The sequence below is a fragment of the Protopterus annectens genome, chromosome 10.part0 (assembly GCF_019279795.1).
Source record: "Protopterus annectens isolate FY-2018-M chromosome 10.part0, PAN1.0, whole genome shotgun sequence".
NCBI classification, from domain to species: Eukaryota; Metazoa; Chordata; order Ceratodontiformes; family Protopteridae; genus Protopterus; species Protopterus annectens.
This window is the reverse complement of record NC_056744.1, coordinates 242130856-242137422: the sequence shown is the minus strand read 5'-3', so window position 1 is coordinate 242137422 and position 6567 is coordinate 242130856.

Genomic DNA, 6567 nt, shown 5'->3' with positions numbered 1-6567 from the left:
TACCTACAGGGCTATGCCTAAGAAACAAGTGGAGAAAACCTTACCCATTTGCAATCCCAAGTTTATGGAGGCTGAACAAGAGGTGGTACTTGGTGGCCTCCATTTCCATGGTAGACAGCTCCTTGCAGTACATTCCACTGACCAGCCCTTCTGTGACCATGTCTGGAGGGGCATTGTCAACAATGTTAATGGTGTAGGTGGTCAGGATTGTACTATGATATGGCTTACTGCAGGATAACTGATATAATCTCTGCTTACACCTGTAGAGCAGGCACTATGATATGGCTTACTGCAGGACAACTGATATAATCTCTGCTTCCACCTGTAGAGCAGGTACTATGATATGGCTCACTGCAGGATAACTGATATAATCTCTGCTTCCACCTGTAGAGCAGGTACTATGATATGGCTTACTGCAGGATAACTGATATAATCTCTGCTTCCACCTGTAGAGCAGGTACTCTGATATGGCTTACTGCAGGATAACTGATATAATCTCTGCTTCCATCTGTAGAGCAGATACTATGATATGGCTTACTGCAGGATAACTTACATAATCTCTGCTTCCACCTGTAGAGCAGATACTATGATATGGCTTACTGCAGGATAACTGATATAGTCTCTGCTTCCATCTATAGAGCAGAGTCTGTGGCTGTGGCTGTGAGGAAGGCAACAGATAATGGGTTAACTACTGAATTGTGGCATATAGGTGCATCTTGCATACAGATGCAACATATATTTGCACAAAGGTAAGAGCAGGTTTATAACTCAGTATCATATATTTATAGGTGTAATATCTGTTTCACATTCAGTTGTGCTGCTTACTCATACTAACACTGAATATGTTTTGTTTTGGTTTAGTTTATTTACAGATGAATCATTGTCCGGCATCAGTACTATGGAACGAAGCTTGTTAAATGTTAGAGGATCTTTAGCCTTATCCCCTACTCAGAGTATGGACATGGTCTCTATGTCTGCACATACACAGGACACACTCCCATCTGAAACTGTCCATATTGATGGGGACACAGACAAGTATAGTGTGGTGACCCCCAATAAAGCCATATCTAAATCTGTCCCTGGCAGTCACGGACATGGGGGAGCCACACAAGGATGTTGTTACTGGTGCTATCCAAAGGTATTGTTAATGCTCTAACCTGAAGTTGGTGAGTCAGAATCTGCAGACACATCATAGAGGCACAGGCTAGCTCCCCCAGTCTCATGGCAGAGGCTGTGAGGGCAATCCAGGCTGTGCATGCTGAATTATGAGAGTGTACTACTTGCATGTGTAATTTATTGGATAGACTGAATCACACATTGGATCATGCAATGTCTTCTCTGGGTCATCTGTCAGGGATGAGAGGTCATCCTCATAGTCAGTCATTTGAAACATCTTTGGATGTTAGCTAACCTAGTCATGGATAAGCAAGATCCCACTCCCGCAGTACTAGCCCTTCCACTGCAACATCAGTAGTGAATGTGCCATGACCCAAGATAGGCTGCCCCTGTGGTTGTGGCCATGCTCCTGTTGGCATATCATTCAGTAGACATCAATCATGGTCCAGTTGTATAACAACAATGTCTAGCCAAGGCTGTGGGAGAGCAAGTGCAACTCCTCTATCATGGGTGGGAGTATGCATGGAAATATAAACCCCCATGTAATGAATTCTATGGACCTGTCTTTTGTGTTTAGGTGCAGATCTGAACCTTGTGCTGATGTTGTGTACCTGCAGAGAGAGAAACACACACACACACACACACACACACACACACACACACACACACACACACACACACACACACACACACACACACACACACACACACACACCACACACACATACACCGCCATCAACAACAACAAGGTCCCCAGAGAATCCTAAACATCCAATGATCTTGGCCCTTCTACATATTAACCTTACCCCCCCCCACAAAAAAAAAGTGCTCACACTAACCATAAATGCACTTTTTCATTTGCTACACCTCATCACTCACACATTTTCCTGTGAAAGTTATCCACTCATGTGCTCTGTCTCCTTCTAAGCAAAAGGTGATAACTACACCCTGTCCTTTCTACATTGCTACATGGGTTGCCTATGTCTGATGAGCAGTGTGGCCAGCCTGCATATGAATAAGTACAGTGTACTATTTTTGAATGCACCACTTTTAATGTCATGCACCTCTTTAACTGTTGCATACAGTAGAGAGTCGATTATCCGAATGTCAATTTCAGAACCAGCTTTCCAAACTTTCTGAGTAGAAAAATCAAAGTCTGAATATGTAAACATTATATGTATTTGCTTAAGCATGTTTTTTGAGCTTGTAGCCAGCTCATATGTGAAATATATTCTTTATTGTCCATTGGAATCACTGAATGGTTAAAAAGTGTATTCCTGTATGCAGAAAAAAACAAGATGTTATCATTTTTTTTATCCGATTCAATTATATGTTTGATTATCTGAACAATTTGATTATCCGAACTATCCTAGATTCCAATTAGTTTGGATAATTAACTCTCTACTGTAGCTGTGTTGTACAGCTATGTGCAATCTACGGTTTCTTTGCTAGTGTCACAGTATATTGTGCCCTCCTCCATCTGGCATGGTCATCCCCTGCTGCTGGTTGCTCCTCTGTCTACTCCTCCTCCTATCTGTGGTGCTGGGAACTGTAGTCCTTGCAAAAGGACACCCATCTGTAACTGCTTCCTAACTGTAATATTATGTAACACAATATGCATGCTAAGCATTTTGGCATAAATGGTGGGTTCATATTGCAGGTAGCACTAGATGTATTCAGGCAGCTAAACCATAACTTCATCAGCACAAGCACATGCTCAATGATGTTTCTAGTTTGCACTAGCTCATAATTGATACGATGGTCAGTTTGCTTATGTGGATTTCTAACTGGTGTCATGAGCCAGGGTTCCAGGACATATCTAGCATTACTTTCAAGGTGCCACATGGAGGTCACCCCTCACAAAATGTTGATAGAGGTCACATATATGCCATTTGAGTGAGTCATGTAAACTGCATGGGTGGCCTACAAACACAGGCTGTAGATGATATATTTTGCATTACAGACTAGCTGATGGAGTGATACCATTTGCAGTTCAAGTACTTCCTTCCCAGTTCACCAGGTGGTGCCTTTACTTTAAAATTGGATACAGCCTATGTCCCCAAGTACTTTACAGAAGTGGGCTGTAACACAAGTTCTGCATGGTGTTGGCTGTCTCCTCTGTGGTACATGGGACCAACATATGCTCCCCAACATGTTAAAACATGGTATCCAGGAACTGACAATATTCTCAAGGAAGATGGCTGATGTACCCCCCACTGTGTCACCAGTGGGTTTCTGAAAGGCCTGTGAATCTAATATATGTAAGGCAACACATACCTTTTTAAACATGATTTCCTTTGGGCTGCAGATGAAGCCAGCAGATCTATTATCGGTTGCATGGTGTAGCTGTCCATACAGTAACAGTCATCTATGTCATTGTTATTGTTGTATGATGTCATTGTCCACACAGTAATGGTCATCTATGTTATTATTTCAGGCATAAAATGGTAAATTAAAGTTGTAAAGCCCATTGCCTCCGGGGGCAAAGTTTTTCACCATTGGCTGTAGCCAGCAACTATGAGAACCTAAAAGGACAAATATTCAACTTAAACCATGAGGTACAGATTCACAACAGTTGCAGCAAAAAACAACAGACCGTGTCATTTCTGTATGTTAGTATATTTTCTGAATCACACATCCCCTTCATGTTGCCGCTCTTCATGCAAATCCACTCATCTTGATGCAATAAAGCTTTTTAAATCTGGCACATTGTGTTGGAAATAATCTCTACTATAAGACATCAGCTTGCAAATGCAATCTCATTAATCCAGAAGTACTGAGACATAACCTCTGAACCTCCCAAATGTAACACATCTAGAATCATTTCTATGTGGGAAAGCAAGCTCACTCCCCATAATGAGGAATTAAATGTCTATACCACATCATTATTTCACATCCCCCTACTCTTTCCATCTCTGCTCTTTCTTACCACCTCATCCACAACCCTAAATATTAATCTTACAGACTCTCTTAACACTCATAACCAATTTCTTCAAACTGTACAATTACTTTTCTATTATCCCATGGTTGTTCCAAGCATTTCAAATATATAATCCCCGGGATTCATGAAGCTTGCGCTAGGCACAGGCGTAGCATAGACGGCATAATGCCAAATATGGCTGCCGAGTGATTTAGGTACGATCGAATTCCATGTGCACTACCGGCGTACGCCAGATCTGCGCAGCTCCCAGTGTAGGCATGCAAATCACCCCATGCGCCATACTGGAGCATGCAAATGAATGTACATAGCGATTCATGAAGTGGTGTAGGCGTAGCGTAAGCCTACAGATATGTAAACCAAAAAAAAACGGTTTAAATGTTGACAAAAAGAACATCGTAGCCACGGAAGTGGACCAGACTCATGTATAACAAAGTTAACATATGCCAATCGCTAAATATACAGCTAATGGCATAAGAAAAGATACACAACACATACAATATAACATTTAATGTCATGGTCACAGTAATGCAAAGGACAACCGTAGGGCATGTGTGCGCAAATGGGAACACAAGGAAAATATATACAAATGTCATAAAATAGCAATGTACCAAACATCATGATTTCACCATAATAGTCAATGGTATGAATGCTACATCACAATCAAGCTGTAAGGGTTGCTAAGGGCCTGTGACATCATTCGGCATGGTAATTATGAATTAGTAGTCAATGCCATGCAAATGAGGCAAGTAATAGTGAATCGCAAACGTCCCGCCGGCCGAAGGGTATACAATACGGCGCAGCGCTACAACACCAAGGAGTGGTCTGTAGGAATACATGACATCAGCAGTGGGGTGTGCCACTGCAGCTGTAAGCACATTGGAGCAATGCAAATCTGGGCTGCCTGTTGCTAAGCAAAGCTGCAGGACAGGGGCGTGGATGTAGGTATAGCTTTCCTCAGCTGAGAGCACACATGGTTCCCGAAAGCGCATGTGTACGTGGATGAAAACGTGCCCGAATCCCGGTAAGCGGACTCACGCGCCACGCACCACAGGCCAAAAAGGAAATTTAGGGGAAGACAATAAGGAAATTCCACAGTAGGGTAATAGGAGTAGAACTGAGCAATTAACACCTATTAACTCATAGTGGGCAATTGACACCAGCTAACAAGGCTGCTAGCAGCAACCTGCAGAACAGGATAGGGGAGGTGTCGGATTGCAGAGAAAAGAGAACTGTAATTGCCGAGCAAAGCAAACCTGCAGTAGATTGGCAATAGTACACATTTGGCAAGACAATCCTGGTTCGGGAAGGTACAAAACAAGAAAGCAGACTGCTGGATGCATGCCAGACAATGAGAGGGGAACTGTTAAGAAAAGTGGAGGCAAGGGAAAGAGGTAATCCACGGCAGCTAAATGTAATGTAACATGAAAGGCAGCACAATAGCAGTATCCGTGGTAAAACACAAGATTCCCTGCAGCCCCTAATGTACATACACACCCTATGACATCATCAGTGTTCAAAGCTCAATAGTATAAAGTGTGAAGGCACCTCACACACACTTGTGTATTCCCAAACACTGCACCATCGGTGTAAGCAGATGGGGAACTTTTACGATGTACATGTTGGGAGCTGCCATAGCTGTGATTTATCAGCATGTGTTGGAGACTGAAGATGTTGTGGAGGATGATGCTGACAACCCCCTTAGGCCCCGGTGGAGGAGAAGAGTGTTCAGACCAAGGGTAAGCTACCAGGGGCTACATGATCTGGAGAGTGTAGAGCATTACAGGGTGGACAAGGACATCATACAGCAAATAGTGGAGCTGTGCCAGCCATGCCTGAGAGCCAGAACCAACAGAGGAGGAACCCATCCCAGTGGACATGAAGGTATGTGTAAGCCTGAGAATACTAGCTACAGGTACCTTTCAAAGGCTAACTGGAGATATTATGGGGATCTCACAGGCATCAGCATCCAGGGTACTCCACCAGTTCCTGGATGCCATGTTACCACATGCCAGTGAGCATATATACTTCTCCCAAACTCAGGAGGAGTTGGCCAGCAATATGCGTCTCTTCCACCATGTGGCACACTACCCGGAGGTACTGGGTGCAATAGACTGCACGCACATACATATCAAGTCACCACCCGTAGACCATGGTAGGCGCTACATAAACCACAAGGGATACCACTTCATCAACTGCCAGGTCGTGTGCAATGCCCAGGGCATTATTACAGATGTGTGTGCTGGCAGCCCTGTAAGCTACCATGATTCCCATATCTGGCATGCCTCACAGCTGTATCAGGTATTTTTCAGGGGGGACATCCCATATGGCCACCTTGTGGGGGATGCTGGATATGCACTGGAGCTGTGGATGATGACTCCCATCAGAAATGCACACACACCCATGCAAGAACGCCACAATGAGGCACACGCACAAACCAGAATAATCAGAGAGCGTGTGTTTGGGATGCTGAAATCACGGTTCCGTTGCTTGGATATATCTGGTGGAGCCAT